The sequence below is a fragment of the Sorex araneus genome, chromosome X (genome assembly GCF_027595985.1).
Source record: "Sorex araneus isolate mSorAra2 chromosome X, mSorAra2.pri, whole genome shotgun sequence".
Lineage (NCBI taxonomy): Eukaryota > Metazoa > Chordata > Mammalia > Eulipotyphla > Soricidae > Sorex > Sorex araneus.
The window spans coordinates 90454835-90482624 of record NC_073313.1 but is presented as its reverse complement, the minus strand read 5'-3'; positions in this window follow the sequence as shown (position 1 = coordinate 90482624).

Genomic DNA, 27790 nt, shown 5'->3' with positions numbered 1-27790 from the left:
TCCAGTCCAGTATTCCTCTATTCTGGGGAATTATTATTGATGATAAGAAAACAATAAAGAAATCATCAATAATAATTCCCCAGAGTTGAGGAATACAGACATTGAGATGCAAGTGACCCAAATACTGCCAGGGGGAAAAAAAAACTCAACTAGGAAAACTAAAGACACATTGTACTCCAAGTGATAAGAACCAATGGCAGAGACAGAATATTGCATGCATCAATATAAAAAAAAGAACTTACATACAAAGGAAATCCCATAAGATTTGCAGCAGATCTATCAAATGAGATTCTATGAGTCAGAAGTGTATGGAGGGATATAGTACAAAAACTCATTAAAATAAATACACTCACCAAAAATACAGCTAGAGTATCATTCTGATTTGAAGGAACAATACAGAGCTTCATGGACAAGCAACAGCTTGGGGAATTCATAGCCTTGAAATAAGTTTTGACAAAAGCATTAAAAAAGTTTTTTTAAAAGATAAAACAAACTTCTCAACATGGTATTGAATGGCGCTATTGGTGCATGTTGTTGATCACTACTAGATTAAGATAGGTGCATTTCATTCTACCTTGCTAGTGGATTTTATATATTTTCAATAATGAATTAATGTCTGATACTAAAAAAATAAAATGATCACATTTAATAGTTTTTATGTGTATTGAATAAAATAAGAATTTTAATTTGCTCAAGCGGGCACCAGCAATGTCTCCATTCTGAGACTTATTGTTACTGTTTTTGGTATATAGAATATATAATTTTACGGACCCTCTGCTCCTAAAGACTATGATTCGAGAGATCTTCTAACCTATTTTGGCACCCAGAGCGGCTTCTTACAGAAATGCATCTAGACAGTGAGCTGTGCTACAACCCCGTGCCGCCTGGGTTGGGATTTTCCCTCTCCACCCTGTTTTTCTGTGAGGAAAATGGCAGCAGCAGCAACATCCACGTGGTGAGAGCCACCTTCTAAGACTCCGAATCCAGAGGTATGAGTTTTGCAGTGACGTTGCTCGTAGGCGATCATGGGATGGGGGTTGTTACTGGCACGCTCTCCGCCCTGATAAGATCTGGAGCTGCCGCGCAGGAAACAGACCCTCTGCTCCTGAAGACTATGATCCGAGAGGTCTTCTAACCCATTTTGGCACCCAGAGTGGCTTCTTACAGAAATGCATCTAGACTGTCAACTGAGCTAAATTATCAGAAATCCAAAACTGTGTGGCCGCGACAGTGGCCGCACGAGCTCATAGAGTCTTTATTATCAGCAATGAAAAGAAATTATTGAATGATGCCTTTTCAGCAGGCCTGATTGTTGGGGGAAAATTCCAGACAATAATAGTGAGTTCTCTATTGAAATATTGAATTTATTCAAAGTATAGAGAGAATAAATTGAAGATCATTAGCTACTTAGGTGGGGAGTGAGTGGGAGGGGGTTATATTAGGGTTCTTGGTGGTGCAACATGTGCACTGGTGAAGGGATGGGGGTTTAATCATTATATGACTGAGACTTAAACCTGAAAGCTTTGTATTTTTTTCACGGTGATTCAATAAAATAAAAATTTAAAAAGAAGAATATGAATTTTAATAATGCTCATAATGCGGCATAAATGTTCCTTTCCTTTGCCAGGAAATAAGATTGCAAGACCTATTTAAAACAAAATATACAAAAGACATCACTTTATTAGAATTTCACACAATAAAATACACTTTAATATAGGCGTATCCTTGCAATATTGAGGCAGAAGAAGACTATCTGAAAATCAAAGATAGCTGTTGTCCTATATTTGATCTAGCAACTACTGTCACTGTCACTGTCAACCCGTTACTCATCTATTTGCTTGAGTGGGCACCAGTAACATCTCTCATTGTGAGACTTATTGTTACTGTTTTTGGCATAGAGTATACGCCAGGGGTAGCTTGCCAGGCTCTGCCATGCGGGCTCGATACTCTCGGTAGCTTGCCAGGCTCTCCGAGAGGGGCGGAGGAATCGAACACAGGTCGACCGCGTGAAAGGCAAACACCCTACAGCTGTGCTATCGCTCCAGCCTAATTACATCTGAAATAAATGAATAAATTAATAAAATATCTTGAAATGCTTTACCACAAGAAGTATAATGCATTTAGAAAGTAGGTATTATATTAGAATTTGCATCTAATTGAAAAATTATATCAGGAGACAAAGGAATATTTGTAAACCTGGTAGTCAGGACATTACATCACAACAATAGGTCTTTGATTTCAGAAAGGAAATCTATAGGCTTAAATTTGTTTTCTTTCTGTCATTTTTCCTTTTATCTTTCTTTTCCTCCTTGTTCTAATGTTTCTTTATCCCATTCTCTTTTGCACATACAAGTAGAGGGTTTAAAGTTCCCTACTACTTCTGTTTTCATTAGATCACTGCTTTATTATTTTTTTTATTTTTCTATGCAAGCCTACTAAGAATACATTTATCACAGTTCTTAACATCCTTTTGGAAATGAATGATGATTTTTATCAGATCAGTACTAGAACGATAGAAGGTTCTGACTGATATTTCCAGTAAGCAAATAGCAAAAATGATCACATTTAAGGTTTTGCCTTCAAACTAAGAAGAAATATACCCCAACTGCAATTAGTATAGCTTTTATCCACTCTCTGTGTAGTAAAGCATTGCTATAGAGAATAGAGCGGAACAAGAAGAAATAGACAGGTTAAGATAAGGGACAGGAATGGCCCTGGGGATTTATTATTATTGAGTAGGACACTTCAAGGTCAGGATGACACAGAAGATAAGACAGCTCTGTTTAAGCTTAATGAGAACACAAAGACTGTTGTCTAATCATAACTGCAACTAAAAAGTATGAAAGGGGAGAATAATTACTTCAGCTGATATTCTGTAAGGACCCCTCCCTACTTTGGCTGGGAGTTTCTCATAAAATGTCTTACTTGAGTTGGACTGGAAGTCTCCTACCTCTCAGTTTCTGGTGGTGGGAGATAAGAACCTCTCTCTAGTAACATCACGGCAATTTCTATGGGGACAAGTTAAACAATTCAGTCCTTTTCTATAGTAAATCTGATCCATCCATGTATTAATTTTAAATTAGAATTTTTCAAAAGCTTCAGCAGTCTTAAAGCAAAAATTCAGTTGATGCTCTAGAGATACTCATGATCTGACATAGAAATAAAAAATACATAATTAACAAACCCATATACAAGTTTAAAATGCTCATTCACTAGTGAATCTGTATGACTAAGTACTGCTATGTAAAGTTTAGCTTGATTGCATGCAAAATAAATAAGTAATAAGAATAAATTAATAAATATATCTTGTATGATATTTATGTTTCTGCCTACATTCTGCCTTTATGTTGCATACAAATTGCTCCCCCAGATACATGTTTTTGAAGAAACATATATTTTTCCACTTTTATAATACTCCAATTTTTCTAGTGGTATACTGTGTGAAAAGAGCACGAAATGTAACCAAAACTGAAATGTCAAATAATGTTATTGTTCTTAAGTAGTCACACTACTTCTAGCTCCTAAAGTTCTGTCCATGAAATCAGATCCAGACAAGAATGAGATAAATGAAGTGTTTATGGTGAAACTGCTTTTGGGAGAACACCTAGTGGTGCTCAGGGTGCGATATGTGGTGCCAGGGATCAAACTTGGGAAGGCTGAATACAAAATTAGCACTTTATCCGCTGCAATTTCAACAATCCAATATGGTGCAATTAAAAAAAATAAAAACTCACTCTCAGTGTAGCTGTAACTTCTGTGACCTCGAGAGCAAATGTTTTCTTAAATTTTGAACATTATATTCTCATTTTCAGACTAGGGTTCAGGCTCTGTCTTTAAATATACTAGCATGTCTGAAGCTGGACCAAAGAAAACTAGATGAATTCAGTACTAGAAATCAAGTGGTCTGCTTATGCTTAGGGATAGTTGACAATGTTCCCCCTTGTATTTTCCTAAAGGATAAGTTGTAAATCTTAATCTGAAATCTTTATTTGCAGTCACATCAGAAGTGTGACCTGGGATCAGCCTCTGAGTGAATTTATTGATCACCCTGACCCCCTGCCAATCTGTAACTCACCCTTTCTAAAAATGTTCTTCCCTATTCTCTCTCTCTAGAAGACCCTTTCTTGTAACAATTCAGGCGAGATGCATTTTATATATACATGAGTTACCATGAGACTGGATAGTAACATCTATCTATCTACCTAGATATAATACATACATATTGACTCATAAATACACATGCAAATATCTAAAAATATTTCTATATGCAACTATCTGTAGTTATAATGTGCTAAATCTGAGTTCATATGTATGTATGCTTTCTACTGTAATTTATCATATGTGTCATTCTGGCCTCCTGTCATTGTTTAATTGGAAGCTACCTGTCCAATAGTTGCAATCCTATCTCCCAAAATTTGCCATCAAGGTACTTAATTGTTCTATTATTATATATGCGTGTGTATAAGATGCCAAAGCTGTTAATCTATATTATCATCACTATCACTATCACTATCACTATCATCCCATTGTTCATTGATTTGCTTGAGCAGGCACCAGTAAGGCCTGCACGGAAATAAAATAAAATAGAGTTCTTTTTATTATATAATAGTTCATTTATTATTTTCTAAATTTTATTTTAGGCACTATGGCTTTCAAAATTATCAATGATAAGGTTTCATATAAATCACATTCCAGCACCACACTGCACACGAGTATTCACTTTCCTCCCATCATTGTCCCAGTGTCCACAGTTTCTACTCCCTTTTCCCCTCCCCCTCCCCGTGGTAAGCTTATTTTTAAAGGCCAATTATTATTTTCTGTTGCTTTGGGCATTTGTTATACCCTTACTTTATTTATATAACACATTTGAGAGATTATTTTCTGTCCCTCTCCTTCTGATTTACTTCACTCAACATGTTAGTTTCCAGATCCATCCACATAACACTTAATTACACTATTTCATCTTTTCTTAAAGTTGAATTGCATTCCAATGTCTATATATACCATAGTTTCTTCATTCAGTACATTTTCCTGGACACATGAGTTGTTTCTATATTTTAGCTATAGTGAATAATGGTTTAACAAATATAGGAGAACAAATGACTTTTCGGAAGAATTTTAAAGGCCTTGCAAACAAGTGTCAGTGCTGAGTCATATGGAAAGTCAATTCCTAGTTTTTTTTTAAAAGTGTTCATATTGTTTCCAAACAGGCTGAATGAGTCAACATTCTTACCAGAAATGAATGGGGTTGTCTTTTCCCCACATCGATGCTACCACTGGCTGTTTTTGTTCTTTGTCATATGTGTTAATCTCAGCCATGTGAAATGACATTTTATTGTCATTTATTCTTATTGATGAATGCTAGATATTCCAATTCTGTTTATAATATAGTTGGCACATGACTTACTAAAGTATACCCTGATAACTTCAAGCTTCAGTGAACATGAATAAAACCTTGTAAATATTAATTTGAATATTTTGTGTGGGCGCAGATTTCATGTACATTTGAAAAACATTCCAGGTATGGTTGTTAGATCTTTTATTAAGTTTACATCCATCTTTGTAACAAAGTATAACTTTTTGTAGAGTTCAAAAATGTGATTCTAGAAAATGCAGAATATTTATCTGGGAAGGGAGCATACATTGCGCGTATGCAGAGTGAGGGTGTGAATGTTGAGGCTTCCAGAATGGGGATTCATCTCAACTCTGAAAAGGCATGGAGTTTTCAGCCAAAAACCCTGGTTTACTTGAAATTATCAGAACTTTGACATCTCTAGAATTCACTTGTAAGGTGGTGAAGTCAGATAATAGGAGTACCAGCAACCATTGGGTTGTGGGTGTGGCTTTCAGGGCTTTGGCAGTTCAGAAATGTGTCCAGCCCCATCCAGAATTCTCCCCTGAGGTCTCAGCCGTAGACCAGTATATCCAAAAAATTTTTGTGATTAGTTGATCTCTTTTGAGAATTAATTATTAGCCTCTGGAGCTGGGTCAGTTGATGAGCTCACAAGGCAGTGGTGATGGAAAGTGGGTGTGGCTGCCATAGTGTCTGGTAGTGCATGGGTGGGAGGTTGTCCAGCCTGACTCTGAGAAGGCCCAGAATTCTCACCTTACTTTGTAATTTATATGGTAAATATGAGAGATATAATCCAACATATTTCTTTTTCCTTCTGATTTACTCCACTTGACATGACATCCTTGAATTCCATCTATATTGCAGGAAAAGGCAAGCTTTTTGTAATAGCTGAGTAGTGTTCCATTGTGTGGACCACATTTTCTTATTTTTACAGATTAAAAAATATTGTCACAAAGTTGTTTACAGTGACTGATTACATTTAATATTTTAACACCAGTCCCACCACCATTATACCTTCCCACTGCCATGATTTCTAATTTTCCCACCACCACTCAAGCCTGCTCCACAGACAGATGCTAGATAATTTATTTTGTGTTGTTTATTCTGAATAGCATGAGATGTGATGCAGCCACTTTCATGGCCATACACTCCTGGAATTCTATAATTTTAAATAATTAGGGTTCAGAGAAATCTCTGCAGTGAGCTGCTCGGTTCCAAGATTCATTGGTGAGTCTCTGAATCATGACTGTTAATGCGATTAAATAGCACCCAGACACAGTTCATGGGCATGACAGCCAGGAATCTGAAGAAGCAGGGAGGTGGGAAGGGGCGGCCAGTTCCTGTTGCTGCCATGTGGCCTGGAGTTTTCAGTCCTTGATACTGCGTACCTGGATTTTTCATTGGGTTCTGGAGTTTTTCAGCCACTGGGATTAATAGGGGCCAGGTGGAGGGACGACACCAGTTCCCATCTGAGGCACCCTGGTGAAATTGGCCTGCCACAAAATCTGGAGGCATCTCTGCAATGAGCTGCATGGTTCCAAGATTCATTTGTGAGTCCATACCACATTTTCTTAACCATTCAATTATCCATAGACACTTCAGTTGTTTCCAGTGTGGCTACTGTAAATAGTTGTACCTATTCTTTATGAATTAGTATTTTTGTCTAGTTGAAATAGATAGATAAATAGAAGTGAAATTACTGGATTATGGGGTCATTCTATGTTTTTTTCAATTTTAGCTACTTCCCATAGTGGGTAACCCAGTTATCATCCTGACCAACTAACAGTACATGAAGTTCTCCTTTCTCAATGTTCCTACCATCTTTTATAATTTCTGGCATTCTTCAGCTTATTTCATTCTGCTGTTGAGCCACTATATTGTGCTTTTCAGTTCAACTACTGTGTTCTTTATCTAAAAAGATTTTTATTTGGAATTTTATGGGTTTTTTTTTCTGTTTGTCTTGAAGTTTTATCTCATTATTTCTCCCATTTCAGTGAGCATTTTTATTAGGTTTTTCCTTTGAGATCTTCATCAGGGTATTCAGAAAGTTCTGATGTAGGGGTTCTTCCCAGAATTTTGTCTTCATCTCCTCAGCTCAGATGATTTCTACTTTTCTCCGTTATGACTGGTGCTATGCAAGGTGCTAGAAAGGAGGGTATATGTTTAAGGAAACCAAGTAGCATTGAAGAATCAAAATTCCAGTCTATAACTATGGTTCTGAGTTTGTACCATGACAATTAACAGAAATTTGCATTCATAAATTTCCTGCAACATTTATGGCACTGAGAATGAGTTATCCTGGATGGTGACCCACGTTTCACAATTGTTCATGACCAGCAGAGATAGAGAATCAGTTGGCTCTGAGCAGTGCCAGAAAACTCAGTTGGAAGTGTCCAAAATCAGACATATCCTCAAAAAATACTGGTGTTTCTAGCAGATTCACATTTGTCAGCACCTGATAGTAACTGTGGTGCCGAGGTCAAACAGACTTCGTAAGCTTCCTGTGATACAAGACTGCATTTAGCAAAGTCTGTAGGACAAATATTGAGTGGGTCCTGGGCTACAATCAAATGCTCAAAATCCTCGGTACCTAGGGAGCATCTGTACATCAAATTTAAACAAGTGTTTGGTGTGACTCAAGATTTCAGATAACCAGTACCATAGTATAATTGTATTCCAAATTTGAGTGGACTTTGAAGGTCACCAGAGATGTGTAGTCACAGTGCTTATTGACAGCTGTGTGTCAAACTAAAACAGATCTGCGGAAACCTGAGGGTTAAGACAGCTAGTGACAAGAGAACCCTGTGCACCAAGATTGGGAAGGCGTCAATGATGACGATAGTTTTAAAATTATTAATGTCTGGTAGGCCCTAGGCTACCATGAAGTGTTCACATAAGCCTAAATAACGGTGAGGACACTACTTATCGGGAGATGAGCTTAACGGGAGCTTGGGACCTTAATTTCAGAGAATACCCTCTAGGGTAGAAAGGTAGCATAGTTGTCAAGGGGAGGCCCTTGCTAACTGGCTATGCTTTGGGACATCTTAAGGGACTTTCTGACTATTTAGTTGCTACTTGCTTGCTAGTAGTCAGATGGGGACAAGGAGAAACCAGGTGTCTTTGTATGCTTGGTAAATCAAGTGTCTCTTGGTCACATTAGTTCATTTATAGAGTATGTTTCAGAAATTTACCCTCAGGATATGTTACTACAGAAGGGACATAACCAACACCTAAATTATGAGACCCAATCTTTAATAACCAAACTTTAAAAGGAGCCTGTTATATCCTATAAAGCACAATTATTGACGACCTTTCTTCATTCTTTCTTGTCTTCTCATTCATTTCAAATATGAGGGTTTCCTGCTGGTGTGGCTGTAAAATTTGATTTCTATTCATACTAGAATCCGTATCAAATGGTTAATTGGTCATATATTTAGTGTCCTGTTCCCAAATATGCCTTCTCATTTTTCACAGTAATGTACAAGTTGAGCATTTTACAGTTTTTAAAACTCTTTACCTTGATTAGCAACTTCATTTTAAGAGTTTCTATGTTCTCCCACTTCATCAGGAATGTCCAAGAGATGCCAAGTTATACCTTTTCCACTTTAAGTTGTTCCTCAGACAAATATATGATTTTATTGTTCATGGGTTCTGTCTTTTTTACAAGACTAGGATATAAGTAAAATTAAGTCAAATTATTTACAAATTAACAAAAAAGAAAAGATAACCTTTCCTTCATTTAAAAATATATCTTCTCATTTCTATCTTGGACTTCATAAAATCAGCCTTTTGTAGTCACCTCTTTAATATTGTTCTGTTTGTGACTACTTAGGTATTTTCTATGTGTAATATAGGGCTCTTTATAGCTTTCTTTGTTTGAATTCTTAGCATAATCATTTTTAACTGTCATTGTGTCCTTTTGTGTCTTCTTTAGACCTTACTAAAAATACTTCCAGCCTCTGTTATTGAGTCAAAAACCACTTCCAATTTTTAAGATATTTATTACAGCAGGACTCTACTTAATATCAGGTTTTTTAATCATGATGTTACTATAACAAAATGGCACATTCTGTGTGCCTTATAAGCAATAAATATTTACCTTTCACAGTTCTAGAGATTAGAAATTTAGGATGTGAGCATGTTAGGAAATTAGTGAAATTCCTCTTCCTGATTGTAAGTTGCCAAGTTCTTGCTGTGTCTTCGCATAATGGAAAGAAAGATCTAGTTCTCTTGGCCAATTTTATGGATACTTAATTGCAGGTGCTTGTATACTGTGGTTTTATTGTACTTTATACCAAATGACAACATTAAGAAACCAATTGTAGTTGATGAGAGTGAAGTAATTATTGCTTGAACTTGTTAGGAGAAAAACAAGTGTAGAAAAAATATAAATGTTTAATTAGAAAAGGAATATTAATTAATTAAGAATACAGAATTATTTTCAAATATGTAAATTTAGGCTCTTTCCTATTCTCATCATTATATCTCACTGTTATTTTTCATTCTATAAAGTGATCTATATCCCTAATGAGAAACATTTAGAAAAAAAAGCCATTTTATAAACAAATACATGCTTAAACTACATTTTGTAAGCTTTGAACACTGTCAAATGTCTTTTGTTTGCTGAATTTCAAAAAATTAAAATTCAAAAGGAAATCAAAAGATGCCTCAAAATATGAAAATACAGATACCACTACCAGAACATAGAGGACACAGCAGAAGTAGTACCAAGGCGGCAATTTATAGCCAAACATAGACATGACTAAAAAAAATACAGACAAAAATCCCTGATGAGCAAAAATGCAAAGATCCTCAATAATATCTTATCAAACAGAATACAGCACTATATTAAAAGAATTATAGACCATTGTCAAATGAGGTTCATCCCAGGAATATAAGGATGGTTCAATATGCATAAACTGATTAATGTTTTGACAAAAAGGATTAAAAATAATATAGTCAGATCAATTGATGCAGATAATGCTTTTGAATTAAATGAATAAAAAATTGGCTCATGATAAAACCCTCCCAAAAATAGGAATAGAAGGAAAATACCTCAAAATAGCAATGACCATCAACAACAAACCCACATACTCAGTAATGAGAAAGTTAACCTCTTTCTTCTGGGATCAGGCACGTGAAGAGGTTATTCACTGTCACCACTCTGTTTCAACATAATTTTGGAAGTTTTTCCGAAGCAATTAGACAAAAAAAAGAGATACTAAAGGAATACGAATTGGAAGTGAAGAAATCAAATTATTACTATATTAGTACTGTACCTCACACAATAAAAGTAAACTTAAATTGTTATTCAATATTTCAAGACTAAACCAGAATCCATAAAAACATTGAAAAAATATTTTAAAAAAACTCTCCAAGAAATTGACTGCAGAGGAATCTTCAGTGCAGTTGCCACAGTGGCAAAGACAACAAAAAGAAAAATTAACAAATGGGTCTATTTCAAATTTAAAAGCTTTTGTGCAGGGAAAGAGACTCAAACACGAATTAAAAGACACACTGAATTGGAGAAAACATTTGAGCACAATAAATAAGATAAAGGACTTATACCCAACATCCTTAAGTGCTCACAATACTCAATAACAAAAATTCCAATGATCTCATCCATAAATGGGAGAAGGATATGAACAAACATCCAAAGAGACACATATAGCCAAAAGCTTATGAAAAAAGTGGTCATAGTCACTCATGATTAAGAAAATACAAATCAAAAGAGCAAATCAAAACACCTGCGATAATGACACCTATCCAAAAGTCTTATAACACCTAGTGTTGGCAGGATCATGGCTAGAGAGGAACCCTTATTCACAGTTGGTAGGAATGTCATCTGGTTCAACTTCTGTAAAAAGAAATATGGAGATTTTCAGAAAAAATAGGAATAGAACTCCCATATGATCCAGCAATACTACTTTTTGGCATCAATCCCCAAAAGATAAAATTTAGGACCTGGAGAAGGAGTGCAACGGGAAAGGTATTTGCTTTGCAGCAAACCTAGTTTCTATCCCTGGCATCCCAATGGTCCCCTGTACACTGTCAGGAGTAATTCCTGTGTGCAAAGTCAGGAGCAACACCTGAGCATCACCAAGTGTGACACAAAAAGAAAAAAAACAAAAAAATTCCCAAAAATAATTTTCAAGGATATATGCACACTTATGTTTATTGTTGCACTTAGTACTATAGTCAAGATATTGAAACAACCAGTATGCCCAACTACAAGAATATATCAGGAATTTGTGGTACATAGACAAAATATAATACTATGTATGTCTAAGAAAGAAGAACATCATGCCATTTTAGCAACATGGGTGGAACTAAAAGATATCATACTGATAAAATCGGCCAGAAAGAAAGAGATAGTACATAACGATCCCTTTCATATGGGGCTTAACGATACACAACAAGTGGCAACAAGGATCAAAGATAACATAATGGAAGAACTGATTTACCTAATTGAGTTGGGGGATGTTGGAACGGAGAGTTTCGGGGTACTTTTGAGATGTAGGTGAGGAGAATATATTAGAATTGTGTGAATGAAAATACATTATTAGCAACATTGTAAAGTGCAGAATCCCAATAAAAACTGATATATTTTAAAAAGTAATAACACCCTATATCCCAGGGTCAAAAAGAAGTCCAAATTGAAACCCACAAGTTGAGAGCATTTTTGTAGGCATCTCATGTTTTAAACAATGTTTCCTTCTCAGCATAGCTTAGATAATGTCCAAAGAATTTCAGCAGCTTCACTTCCTACTCAAAATCATACCTACATATATGTAATATCAAATTTATGTGGAAAATGAATAGGAAGACTTGTTCACAATCCCAGTGCTAGGAAAAATGTTTCTCTGAATTATGTGTACCACTATGGAAAATTAATTGATTCTGAAGGGTGTGTGTGTATGTGTGTGTGTGTGTGTGTGTGTGTGTGTGTGATGTGGGTGGGTTCATGGAATCTCTGATTCATAGCAGGGCTTTCTGAAATATGGTAATAACCTTGGTTCCCGATTGGAATCTAAAGTCCAAGGAAGAGCTGGTGGTAATTATGAGTAGGGAAAATCATCCTGGGACAGTGAATATCTTTTGCTGAATCCCACAGAGAGTTCCTGCGTGAGACTGATCATTTTACCTGTGGAATCTGATATTATGTCTAGATGGACAAAGTAAGAATTGAATGAAATTAAATTGGAATTCTTCAACTCATGATGACCCGGAATTAATCATTGATGTGGAAAAGTCTACACATACTACAAACACTTTGGAATTGGGTTAAAGAATATCATTCAAAATCAAATATTCTTTAAGTTGGTTTTGTAGTGTAATACATACTACCTCGACTACCTTCACTACCCAGCCACCACCACACTCCAGGACACTTTCCGGACCACGCAGCTTCAAAGCAGCCACATGACACATCATAGAACACTTAATACACATTTTCCATAATTTTCACACCATATTTGATAAGCTCCAAATGTGGTCTGAACCATGGGAACAAGAGTAAGGGCCATTGGAACCCAACCTAAAAGTCTCCAACCTTCTTGGAGAGCCCAACAAGCTACCAAGAGTACATTGCCTGCACAGCAGAGCCTGGCAAGCTACCCGTGGCGTATTCGATATGCAGAAAACAGTAACAACAATGGTCCTCATTTGCCTGACACCAAAGGAGCCTCCAACATGGCAGCATTAAGAAGGATGAGCAAGGAGAGGCTGATAAAATCTCAGGGACAAACTAGACTGCCAAAATGAAGAAAGACTAAAATGATTATCTGTACTTTCAATGAACATATGCTGGCATCAGAAGCCATCCATCAAGGACCTGATGGTGCAAGCACAGAAGATCAAGTATGACATCATTGGTCTGACCAAAACGAGAAGGCATCAATCACATCACGCCATTTTCGACACTGGAGATGAACTGTTCCTCAGAACATGTGAAAACAGAGGCGTCGGTGGTGTTGGTGCCCTTGTCAACACGAACTTGGCATGAGCATTGATACATTCAAATGCCTAACAACCCAAATCGGAGAATTACGCTTGAATAGAATGTAGCTCACTGCTGGCAGTTTCTATCTCTGTTATCTAGGCATCTAGGCACCAATATCCAACTACGATTAAGCAATTGAGAAGTTCTACATGGAGCGGGAGAAGTTCTATAAAGAACACACCTTTTACAAGATCATTGATGGTGATTTTAATACCAAGATAGGACCGAGAAGGTCTCCCGAAGAACTCCTCATCAAGTCCATGGTCTAGAATAGAAAGAACAGGGTGAGAGACTGTCTGAGTTCATCATGTCGACCAAGACCATCCATAGTAACTCACAGTTCCAAAAAGCCGAATCTAAACATTGGACATGGGAGTGTCCCGGTGGACAGTTCCACAATGAAATTGACCAGATCATATTCAATCGAAGGTTTTGCCTAACTGATGTCGCTGTTGTCCAAAAATACCAAATGGTATTGGACCACCATCTCCTTCATGCAAAACTTTACTTCACAGAGCGGGGAGAAAGGACTGCAAAGTTTAAAAAGAGAATGCCCAGAGTGACCACTAACTTGGAGCTCTTTGGCACTATTGCGGCAACGTGGGAAGATGCAGTTGTTGACAACATCAACCAGGAATACGATCGACTGGTTCAGCACCTCCATGATAGCATGAAAAAGGCCAAGAGTGAGAAAACCGCAAACAGATGCCTGTCTTCAGAAACTCTTGAGCTCATTCTCCAACGTGGTTTGGCACAAGCATCAGGCAACCACAAGCTCACAAAGCTGTGCAGAGAAGCGATAAAGGAAGACCTCAAAAAGAGAAGAGCAGCAGTGTTGGCCGATGCGTCAGTAGCCGGAAAAAGTATTCACAATGCTCGCCTGTCCTTAGCTAACTACAATATCAAGATGATTGCCCTCCGATGTCCTGATGGATCCATCACATCTTCCAGAAGGGCAATGAAAAAGGTTATCCACGACTTCTATTTGGATCTCTTTGATAGCCACATCTACATGTCCACATACCAAATTCCACAGGATGCACATGTCATTCCCTGAGTTCTCCCTTCCAAAATCCAACACGCCATTTCGTTGGTAAAGAAGCATCCGGTCCAGACTAGGTCAGACTCGAACACCTGAACAATCTGCCACCAGTACTTGTCAATACAATGTCTCCTCTCTTCACATGCAACCTGTCTGAATGCAAGATTTCATCCCAATGGAAATCCAGCAGGACCATTCTGTTGTTCAAGAAGGGAGACATCCACGGCATCGGCAACTATTGCCTGATCTGCCTGTTGTACTTTGTCTACAAGTCGTTCACTTGAGTCATCCTGAATAGGATTGGCAGAAGAGTAGATGAAGGACAACCATGCAAGCAAGCCGGGTTCTGAAAAGGATTCAGCATGATCGACCATATTCACATGGTGAACAAGCTTATTGAGCTTTCGCGAGATTTCAAGATGTCTCTCTGTCCAACGTTCATAGATTTTAAGAAGGCCTTTGATTCTGTTGAGACTGAAGCGGTCATCAAAGCCCTAGCCAAACATGGCATTCAAACTCAGTATATCAGGATCCTCCGTGAGCTATATTACGAATTCACCACCAGGATCTCACCATTCTACAAGGAAGTGATCATTGATGTAGAGAGGGGTTAAGCAGGGCATGGTACCATTTCACCAAAACTCTTCAGAGCCACCCTCGAGAACATCATGCGATGACTGGAATGGCAAAGATTGGGAGTGAAGATAAAGGGTTGGCAACTATACCCCCTCCGTGTCGCTGATGACATCGTTCTCATAACACCAAACATTATCTAAGCGGCACAAAAGCTGGCTGACTTTGACCGTGAGTGTGGAAAGGTCGGACTGCAGCTGAATCTCACAAAGACAATGTTCATGAGAAACAGACTAATTCCTGATATTCCATTTGCTCTCAAAGGAACAAACACCTCCGAATGCAGCAGCTATGTGTACCTAGGTTGAGAACTCAACATGGTGAATGACTTGGCACCAGAGGTGTGCAGGAGGAAGAGAGCATTGTGGAACGCCTTCAAGAGCGTTGAAGATGTTAAGAGGATGAAGAACCTTAGGCTCCGGGCACATTTTTTTACTCCACCATTCTTCCTGCAGTAACATATGCCTCAGAGACCTGCGCCCTATGAAAACAGGATGAGAACACTAGTCTGGTCTCCCAAAGAGGAATCAAAAGAGCTACGCTTGAAGTATCACATTTCACTCAAGTGAGAGAAGGAATCTGGAGTTCTGACCTTCATTGATGATCCAGAATCAGGGATGCTGTCTCATTTGCCAAGGTGTTGAAAAATCAGATGGGCCAGACACATAATGATTTGGAGATGACCACTGGACTAGAACTGTTACTGACTGGAAGAACGTCTGGCCGCCCACCTATGAGATGGTCTTACTTCTTCGCCAAGACCCTGAACAGCGGTTTGATGCTCTTCATGTTCCTCGAATGTACAGACACCATGGGCTACACTAGCACATGACAGGAATGAATGGAGACGTTACTGGCGCCCTCTCAGGCAAATCAATGAGCAATGGGATGACAAGTGATACAAGTGTGATAATTTATAGAGGAAAGTTGAATAGCATCAATCATGATTTCATCTAAGCCAGAGGGGGGAAATGGCTTCAGATTAATCACATTCTACTTCTAATATAGGAGAAAGTAAAATAAAATATATATATAGATTTGGTGGTAGGAACTATGGAACTGTGAGTAGAACACTTGCTTTACATTCTGTTGACTCGGAGTTGATCCCTGTCACCCCATATAGTGCCCTGAAACCTACCAAGAGTAAACCCTGAAAGCAGAACCAGGAATAAGCCATGAGAATAGCCGGCCGTGGCCCAAAAAACAACTAACAAAAAAATATTTTTAGAGATGTAGTCCTCCATTAAATACAATCTAAAAATAAATTTGGTGACAAGTAGTAAACACTAAAAGAAATATCTGATTTTTAAAAAATCAAATCTACGTTTGGGATAATTTGCAGGCTACAAAAAATCTCATTTGCAGGCTATAAAAACATAATATTAGAATAATACCCAAAAATAATGAAATGAGGGCAAAGGTGACTGGTCCATGGTAGGAAACTTGCCACAAATAGTGGGGCTTTGGGGTGAGTGCAGTTAAGACAGGCAAAGGACCACTGTGATAAAGATAGTTGAAAATAATAACTCTGGACAAGAACCAAGTGCTGAAATGAGGTAAAGTGATATGCATTTTCAGTAACATTATTGTAAACCATAGTGCCTAAAAGGGAAAAAGCAGACAGGAAGTGGTGATGGTGGTAGGTATGGTTTGAAGAAAAATGTCTGCTACAGTGGCAGACTGAGGTCGGGAAGGAAACTGAGAACATTGACTGGGAAATAAATACTGGTTAAGGGATGGGTGTTGCAACTCCATATGAATGAAACTCAATTTTTGTAACTATCAATTTTGAACAATTTTGTAACTATCTCAGGCTCATTCGATAAAAAAGAAATCAAATCTATTTTGCATCTATCTCCATTTCTTGGTTTTTATTAACTTTGTTCTCCTACTGCTTTTCTACTGAAATAAGCTGAAAATTTGTAGGAAAAAATAAGGTAGATTTGATAATTTAACATGATTACAAGATGACGTTTGTTTTTTTTCTTTTCTGAATGTTTTTCATTGTAGATTTACTTGGCCATTTTATAGATGGAAAATTGCTGCTAATTCAGATAGAATGAGAATGTGAAAGAGCTTATTAATTTAATTTTGTTTTGTTTTAGTCATTCTTTTTGCTTTGCTTTGGTTTTGGAACACGTCTGGTGGTGTTCAGAGATTACTATTGGCTCTGGTTATGTATTCAGGCATCACTCCTGGTGGTGCTTGTGGGACCATATGTGGTGCTGCGCATTGAACTGGGGTTTGCCATGCATAAGACTTGCACCATAATCCTTGCACTACCTCTCTGAACTTGATATTTTATTATTTAAACACCATTCATTTGTTGACACTAGAGTTTCAGCCATGAAATGTTTCCAAAACGAATCCAACCACTATTGACTGCACCCACCCAACAGTGAATTCAGATTCCCTTCACTACCACCATAACTTGTCTCCTTAACAGGCACATTTTTAAGTTTAATTATTATATTTTGGGTCCCATGCTTACAAAAGTATTGTTTTTTTTTAGATTGCTTAAAGTTTATTAGGATTCAATTTGACTTTTATCCAGGTCAGATTTTTATCCTGAAGCTCCACTCAGACCCCTGTCCAATGTTTCATGGCCAGAACAGTTCATTGCTCTAGACGTGCCCTTGGCATTTCTTCACGGAAGCAGATTATCTACCTAACATTCCCATCAAGCTGCGTAACAGGGTGGTGGTAGCCAGATACAAAAAGTATTGGGTTTAGTGGTTTGCATATACACAAATACCTTGTCTCCACATCACACAAGACACCAAGAACCCCAAGTCTGCCCCATTGTTACTTTGATCCTCCTCTTCTCTCTTCCTTCCTCCATTTCTGTCCTGCTATTTTAATTTTATGGAAACCAAACAGTTGTGTAATTCGATGTACAGTGAACACATATAAAAATTTTCATTTTGGACTGGAGTGATAGTCCAACGGGTAGGGTATTTGCCTTAAAAGCGGCCCATCGGGGTCCAATCTCTGACATCCCATATGGTCCCCTGAGCACTGCTAGGAGTAATTTTGAGTGGAGAGCCAGAGGTAACCCCTGAGCATCTCTGGATGTGACCCAAGAAAGCAGTAAATAAATAAACAGTTTAGTTTCAATAGGGATATCCATAGACCTTGGAAATATCTTTTTGGAACACTCATAATAGAAGTAAAAAGGACCCAAATAAAGTTATGTCATTTTTCCCTTTTAAAGATAAATCCTGATACGTTTTGCAAAAACTAGAAATACTCTTTTTATTACGGCTGATATAATACAAAGGGTCACCCTGAGGAAAGTTTGCAGCAAATTGCAAGTCATTATCCACACTAAACTGATAGACGACACTGGTCCCTTCTCTGGAACAATTGAAAAAGCTCCCAAAAGTTGTACTTTGCACTGGGTTCAAGCAATCTGCAACTGGGCAGTCTATGAGTCATGCTAGTAGCTATAGCTCTCTCGAGGTTGGGCTGCCTCTCCACAGATGGTCTTCAGTCCTCTACACACAGCCTTCAAAAACGTAAGCATTAAAATGGCATAAAACAAAGACCTTCTCCTCTCGGCTTTCTCCCAAAATAAAAACCTTCCATAACCAAACAAAAAAATATCCAGAGTAACAAAAATATGTCATTATACAGAGTGAAACCAAAGGAAAATCTTATTTTGAATAGGTTTTGATAACAATTCTCTATATGGCTCTAACCAAAATATGTATAAAAGTTTTGTGTAAATTATTTGAATTAATATACCAGGGGAAAAAAATTCTTCTTAGTTTGTAAGACTTGTAAGCAATACTTGTTTTAGGTCCTAGCTGTTTTGATATTAGATCTGATCTCTGAGTTTTTTAATTTAAAATATTATTTATTGGATTATTAAGATATAATATATCACTATAACACTGTCATCCCATTGCTCATCAATTTGCTCGATTGTGCATCAGTAAGGTCTCCATTGTGAGATTTCTTGTTACTGTTTTTGGCATATCAAATATGCCATGGGTACCTTGCCAGGCTCTGCCGTGCAGGTGAGATACTCTCCTTAGCTTGCCGGGCTCTTCGAGAGGGGTGGAGGAATTGGACCCAGGCCATAATACAGGGGTTAACAATTTTATCTTGCGTGCAGCTCATTTTGGTTCAAATCCTGGCTTAGCACCTCTGGAGTGAACCCTAAGTGTGTGCTTTCCAATTCCCTCCCACACCTCAAAAAAAGAATAGATTTAATTTTAAAACTTTTTTTCTTATACAAATCTTGCTAATACTTCAAAATAAGGTTATATTTCTGGCTGCTTCAATAAATTTTGTAATTAGATTGCTTGCCTTTGACCTATCTCTGATCTCAATTCTAAGGGAAATAATGTAGATGTTCCCCAATTAGACATGTACTTGATATAATTTGTCTTTGTTTTCTCTAAATGAATGCTACATACCCAAATAAGAACATTTCTATCTTAGTCACAGAAGCATAAGTAATATTGGTGTTAAATAAAAATGTACGATAATTAGTTGCAAATTTGTACTAGTTATTTCTATCTTAAGAATTTAGAAGAGAAGAAAAAAACAAACTAATATCTTAACAGATTTGGGTTTCTTTAGAAATTTGAGAACAAAAATCTACTAATTTAACTTATATATCTTTAGAACTATGTTTTATTAAATTAAACTTTAAAGCTTTAAAGTGTTTCAGTCTAGGCCATTTACAATCCTAAAAAAAAGTAAGTTTTACAGAAATAGTACAGTGAATAAGCTCCTCCTTGCACACAACAAAACTGGTTTTGATATCTGACACCATGTTTAGTACACCATCACAGCCAGGAGTGATTCCTGAAGACAAAACCAGGAGTAATCTCTGAGCACGTTTGGATATGGCCTCCAAACAAATACACAATATTTTGAACTCCCAAAAGATTTTGAGTGGATTATATCTACTAATATTTGCCGTGTTAAAAATTATTTTGTCCAAAGCAGGAACAATTAAAACAGCATGGTACTGGAACAAAGGCAGAGCCGTAGACCAATGGAACAGGGTGGAATATCCCTACACACAACCCCAAATGTATGATCATCTAATCTTTGATAAGGGAGCAAGAGATGTGAAGTGGAGCAAGGAAAGCCTCTTTAACAAATGGTGCTGGCACAACTGGACAACCACATGCAAAAAAATGGGTTTAGACCTTGATCTGACACCATGCACAAAAGTCAGATCAAAATGGATTAAAGACCTCAACATTAGACCACAAACCATAAGGTACATTGAAGACAAGGTCGGCGAAACCCTCCACGATATTGAAGATAAAGGTATCTTCAAAGGTGACACGGAACTAAGCAATCTAGTAAAAACAGAGATCAACAAATGGGACTACATTAAACTAAAAAGCTTCTGCACCGCAAGAGATACAGTGACCAGAATCCAAAGACTATCCACAGAATGGGAAAGGATATTTACACAATACCCATCAGATAAGGGGTTGATATCAATGGTATATAAAGCACTGGTTGAACTCTACAAGAAGAAAACATCCAACCCCATCAAAAAATGGGGCGAAGAAATGAACAGAAACTTTACCAAGGAAGAAATACGAATGGCCAAAAGGCACATGAAAAAGTGCTCTGCATCACTAATCATCAGAGAGATGCAGATCAAAACAACCATGAGATACCACCTCACACCACAGAGACTAGCACACATCCAAAAGAACAAAAGCAACCGCTGTTGGAGAGGATGTGGGGAGAAAGGGACCCTTCTACACTGCTGGTGGGAATGCCGGCTAGTTCAGCCCTTTTGGAAAACAGTATGGACGATTCTCAGAAAACTAGAGGTTGAGCTCCCATTTGACCCAGCAATACCACTGCTGGGAATATATCCCAGAGAGGCAAAAAAGTACAATCGAAACAACATCTGCACATGTATGTTCATCGCAGCACTGTTTACAATAGCCAGAATCTGGAAAAAACCCGAATGCCCTAAAACGGATGACTGGTTGAGGAAACCTTGGTACATCTATACAATGGAATACTATGCAGCTGTTAGAAAAAAGGAAGTCAAGAATTTTGTAGTTAAGTGGATGGGCATGAAAAGTTTCATGCTGAGTGAAATGAGTCAGAAAGAGAGAGACAGACATAGAAAGACTTCACTCATCTATGGTATATAGAATATCAGAGTGGGAGACTAATACCCAAGAACCGTAGAAATAAGTACCAGGAGGTTGACCCCATGGCTTCGCGGCTGGCCTCACGTTCCGGGGAAAGGGCAACTCAGAGAAGCGATCACCAACTACATTGTAGTTGAAGGCCATGTGGGGGAAGGGAGTTGCGGGCTGAATGAGGGCTAGAGACTGAGCACAGCGGCCACTCAACACCTTTATTGCAAACCACAACAGCTAATTAGAGAGAGAGAACAGAAGGGAATACCCTGCCACAGTGGCAGGGCAGGGTGGGAGGGATGCTGGGTTTACTGGTGGTGGAGAATGGGCACTGGTGAAGGGATGGGTTCCCGAACTTTGTATGAGGGAAGTATAAGCACAAAAGTGTATAAATCTGTAACTGTACCCTCACGGTGATTCTCTAATTAAAAATAAATAAATTATAAAAAAAATATATTTTGTCCAGTCATTTGTCCTTGGGCTCTTAAGTTGTTTTCATATATTGACTGCAGTGAATAGTGCTGCAATGATCACAGGTGAGCAAGTGTCTTTTCTGCCTTAGTATTTGGGGGCTTTGGGGTGTATTCTAAAGAGTGGAACTGATGGGTCGTGTTGGAATTTTAATCCTAGTGCTTTTAGGAATGTTCATGTTGTCTTCCCAAAAGGCTGGACCAGTCTACATTCCCACCAGCAGTGACAAGACTGTTCTCTTTTCCCCACAATCACACCAACACCAGTTGCTGCTCTTTTTTAATTTTTTCCTGTCTTTCTGGTGTGCAGTGATATGTCATTTGTATTTTTATTTCTATTTACCTGGGGACTAGTGATGCGGAGCATTTTTAATGTGCCTTTTGACCATTTGCATTTCTTTTTTTGATAAAGGTTCTGCCCATCACTTCTCACCCCTTCTTTAAATGTGTTTTTTTTTTCTTGTTAAGTTCTTCCACTTCTTTATATAGCCTGAATATTAAACTTTTGTCTGATGAGTGGTGGAAAAATCATTTCTTCTAGTCTTGACTTCTGGTCTTTGAATTCTGGTCACATCCTTTGAGGTGCAGAAGGTTCTTAATTTAATGTAGTTCCCATTTGCTTATCTTTGTTTCTGCTTGTTAGGCCATTGGTATTGCATCCTTAAAGATGCATCTGTATTCAATGTTATGGAGAGTTCTGCCTGTTTTCCTCTATGTTCCTTATGGATTTCGGTTTGATATGGAGGTCTTTAATCCATTTTATTTGATTTTTATAAATGGTGTTAGAAAGGTGGCAGATCAATTCCCCTCCCCACCATTTTTCAAAGAAGTTTTCCTTTCTCCATTTTGTACTTTTTGCTCCATTATCAAAGATTAACTGAGTATATAGTATATATATGCACCTGAGGATCTCTCTCCCTCTCTCTTACTCACTTTCTGGATTTTCAATTATGTTCCATTTGTCTGAGACTCTGTTCTTATTCCAGTATCATACTCTTTTTTTTCTTTTGGTTCTTGGGCCATACTTGTCGATGTTCAGGGATTACTGCTGGCTCTGTATTCACTACTAGTGGTGGTCCAGAGGACCATACGGTGTGTGGGGAATTAAACCCTGGTTGGCTCTGTGCAAGAGAAGTGCCCTACATTCTGTGCTATCTTTCCAGCCAATATACCTTGTTTTTAAATATCTTACTGCTTTTGGACAAAGCAGTAAGTTTCAAACAATGTTTGAAATTAGGGAAAGTTATGACCCCATCTTTTCCCCTAGGATGGCTTAGGCTATACTGATTGCAAAGACTCTGTATAATGCTTTGGAAAGTCTTGCCATTTTGATGTTGTTCGTCTTCCCAATCCATGAGCAGAGGATGTATTACTATTTCTTCGTGTTCACTATCATTACTTTTAGAATGTTTCGAAGTTTTCTTTGTATTAATAAAAAAAAACCCGATGATACATATGTACAACAGAATACTACTCATCCATTAAAAAAAGATAAAGCCATGCAATTTGCTGCTACATGGATGGACCTGGAGAGCAGCATTCCAAGTCAAGTTAGTTACAGGGAGAGGGACAGACATAGAATGATCTCTATCCTTTGTGGAATATAAAGAACCATAGTAGGGGAATAGAAAATGCCCAAAGCTAATAGAAACAAAGGGCAGGAAAACAAGTCTTTAGTAGGAAGCTTATCACTAAGAGGGAAGAATAGGTTAGAGAAGGGAACAGAAGGATGGAGTGAAGTGGTCATTCTGGAGGAGGACCCTGGAGCAATAAAAGGAGGTAAAGGAATATGTATGACACCCTATCGGTACACTGTTGTAAACTATAGTCCCTAAATGGAAAAAATAAAAAAGAAAGAAAAAAGTGTCTACATGAGAGGCAGGCTGGGAGCAGGGATGGGAGGGAAGAGGGATGTTGGTAGACGCAAGTGGGCACTGGGAACGGATTACTGTTGGAACATGAAATTCAATCATGAATTATGTTGTGAGTTCTTAATTAATGGTGATTTTAAAAGAAATTACTTTTTGTTTAATCAGAAAATTTTCTTGAACATTAAAACAGGCTATGAAAATGTTATATTTTCTCCAACAGGAAACTTGATCACATGAGAATTCTATGAGGGATGTGTAACTACAGTGATAAAATAAATATATTTTTCAATAAAGTTGCAAAGCATTCAAAGAAATCAATCAGAATTTTGCTATCAAGAAAACTATTTCCCCAAGTCCTTTATTCTAATCAGTTATTCCTGCTGTGCAGTACCAAATTCTGAAGCCCAATTAGATATAGTCAAATACAAAAATTCAGACTATTCAAAAATAGCTATGACATTAAATACAACAATGGGTAAGATTTATGTAGCAGCAAGTGAAAAGTTTTAAGCGTTTCATACAGCTTTTTTTTCATTAGTGTGATTAATCCTCCATACTTTACTGATTCAGGAAATGAAAGTCTTCAGTGTAAGCAAAATAGCTGGTGCTATTTAAAATGTGCCCCAAAGTTTTTCTTGCTCCTGAAATATCACCATAGATTGCAAAAGCAATTTTACATAATTATCATATTTAATTTTCTCAACAGCTCTGGAATAAGTGAGCCATATCTCTACTTTACATATAAGAAAACTTAATCTAATATATACAAGGAAATGGATTATATTTTAATCATATAGTGTGCAATTGTCATTTTTCACACATCATTTAGCATAATTCTATTATCTCACTTTACAAAGAAAATGAGGTTCAGAAAAGTTAAGTAACCGGTGCAAGGTCACAGAGCTGAAGATGAGATTTGAATCCAAGTCTGTGTTCCTGATATTTCAGAGCCAAAATTCTAAAAACTTGACACTTAAAATTAATTTTATTAAAGTTTGAAAAAATATTTTCCGTATGACTTTAAATATATTAATAATGAGAAAAATTAAACTACTCCAAATAATTTTTTATTTTTTGAAATCAATTGGCCATGAAACTAAGTACATCTTTGACTTCTTTACCCAACAATTCTAACATGTCAGATTGATAGATATGTAATGTCATATGTCAAATACATTTGAAGCATAACATGTTAAATTGTAAATAATTCATAGTTTATTGGTATATTGTAATCTTTTTTCATTACTTTTCAGTGCCTATCTTTGTATCTTAGTTTATATTACAGAACAAAATGAATATTAAATTCCTTACTTTTGAAATTAATATACTGGTGAAACTATTTTCAAAGTTATCTATCATTAACAGCTTGCCTAAATTACTCAATCTTCCCCTTTTCATCTAGCACACACACACACACACACACAAAAAAAAAAAAAAAAAGAAAGAAAAACTAGCTCTCAATTCTCCTAGTTGCTTTCATACTGGAAACTGGTTAACAAAGCATAATTGCAGGTTCAGTTATATCTTACTGCCATGGAAACAGTATGAGCATTTATATCTGTAATTCAAAAGTCACGCTATTAATTTAATCTTAATGTTGGTTATATGGAAGTGAAATTAAAATTAGTTTGTCAGTAACAGTCATTTGGTGCTAGATTATGGCTAAGTTTGCTTCTCTGTCGTGGATGTCAGTAACTACATTTGTTTTATAGAAAGCAAAATGTGTTTCCACACACATTGCTACATTTAATTTTCAAAGTGCACTAATGTGTGGGATCTTTTGACAACTCTCTCCTCAGAGATCAGCATGACAATCTCATCACTTTCCTATTAGACTGACAGAAACAGAAACCCAGACTACGTCTCTAGAGAAATTCATTCTTATGTCTTTTTTTTTCTTTTTGGGTCACACCCGGCAATGCACAGGGGTTACTCCTGGCTCTGCACTCAGGAATTACACTTGGCAGTGCTCAGGGGACCATATGGGATGCTGGGAATTGAACCCGGGTCTGCCACGTGCAAGGCAAACGCCCTACCCTCTGTGCTATTGCTCCAGCCCCATCATTCTTATGTCTTTATTGCCTGAATTACTTTTGCTAAGCTAAAAAGAAATCATTCATTCCATTTCATTTATGTTGAGGGAGGGTCTTCCTCAACAGCACTGGGTGCTTTGTTGTCACTGCTGGTGATGCCCTCTCTGCTAAGCAGTGAGGTGCTACTCAACTCTTTTCAGCCCCAGCAGGTACCTTAAGGGCTATGGCTAGGGTTGAACTCAGAGGTGAGGGGCCTGATGGGAAGCGCAAGTAGTGCTGGAAACTGAACTTGGAACTATATCTTTTGTATCTTTTGTCCTGAAATCTTATATTTTATTTATTTATTTATTTGTTTATTTATTGGGTAACATCTGGCGATGCATAGGGGTTACTCCTGGCTTATGCACTCAGGAATTACTCCTGGAAGTGATCAGGGGTCCATATGGGATGCTGGAAATCGAACCTAGGTCTACCGCATGCAAGGCAAATGCCTTACCCGCTGTGCTATTGCTCCAGCCCCAGCCCCTATATTTTATTTTATTTTGAATTTATGATTGGGAGGGGTTTGTGATGGGCCACACCTGGCAGTGCTGAGGCCTTAATCTTGCCTCAGGCTTCACTCCTTGCTCCATGCTTCAGGCTCACTCCTGGTTCTGTAGTCATTGTTGATTCTTGAAGGTACTGCAGTGGGCGGGGGGAGTTGGGGGGAACCATGTGTTTCCTGAGATCAAAGCAGGGCAGGCAACCTACGAGAAAAGCACCTGAGTGCCCTTACTATCTCTCTGGCCCTAAATTTATGTTCACCTAGACTTCTATCTTTAAAATTTCTTTACCAAACAACTGCAAATGATTATGATCATCACCAATTTTGTTGTCTTTTGGGGGCCAGACCTGCTGGTGCTCAGAATTCACTCAGGTCTCTAAGCTCATAGTCACTCCCAGCCCGGTTTGAGGGACGATATGGGGTGGAGATCATTGAATCTGGGTTGGTTGCAAACAAGGAAAGTGGCCTCTATGCTCTACAATATCTCCAGCTCCAACAATGATGCTTTTATTGATTGTTTAGAAGTAAATATATCCTTACTCTCCTCACTTACATTTTAACAAGTTTCTCAAAACATCTGAAAGATATGAGCACTCTTTGGGGCTGTATATATTTGTCAAATTCGCCTTTTATTAACCATTTATTTTTCCCACAAGAAGTCCTTCAAATAATTTTTAAATGCTTGTACCCTATTTCTTTGTTTTATAAGTTCAAGGCATAATAGAGGTAACAATTTTCTGTCAAAGGTTTGATTTGAGATGATTGTGTATTTACCCTTAACTATAAAGTTTGAGAGACTTAAAATATTCTATGATGGCTGTAATTTTACTAGTTGATCATCTTACTATGTTTAAGTGATCTTGTTAGCTCTATAATTTTCTACTTATGCTAAATATGGGCCCTATCTTGGATAACAGTCTGAAATAAAAACTTCCAAAATATTTTCTGTTTTTGACAAAGTATGATATTTTCTCTCTTGCTCATGTATATTGTATCCATTCTTTAAAATACAACTAAACCCCTATTTGATTTGAAATATTTTATAAATTCTGGCCCAGTCCTGGTTCTGGGCAGGACATTAGGATCCCTGCATTTTACTCAGGATTGCCATTTTGTCACCCAGTTCACAATTGCCCCCTGGACCTCAAGGTGGATTAGGTGGGGAAGATGTTGCTAAATCAATCCAGCTTGGTTCCCCAAAGTCCCAGTCTCAGGAAACTGAGGAAGCCCAGAGGTTTGGGGTCCTGCTTTTTAGTCAGGGGTCACTCCTTCATCTCTCCATAACTTTCCATAAGCATACAAAGATACCCTAACTGTAGGCATCTAACCCCACAAAAGCATACAACAAGCAACTCCAAACTGCAAAGGTCACAATGTTTAACAAAGCAAAAAAGGACCAGGCTTAGTGAATGAAGATGGACTAGATGACTAAACCAGTTATAATGAGCTATATAACCTCCTCGATAAGGAATTTACAATGGAATTGTAGGGGATGTATAAGGAGCTCTATGAAAAAATAGAGCATACTACCAATAAAACAGAAGAGGTTATGAGAGCAGATATAAGAAAAACACAAACAAAAATGACAGATATGAGAAGCTTGGTAGGTGAGATGAAAACTTCACTGAAAGGCCACAGGAACAGCGTAGCAGCTCCTGATGACAGATCAGTGAGCTACAAGATGAGGTGAAAAAATTCCAGACAA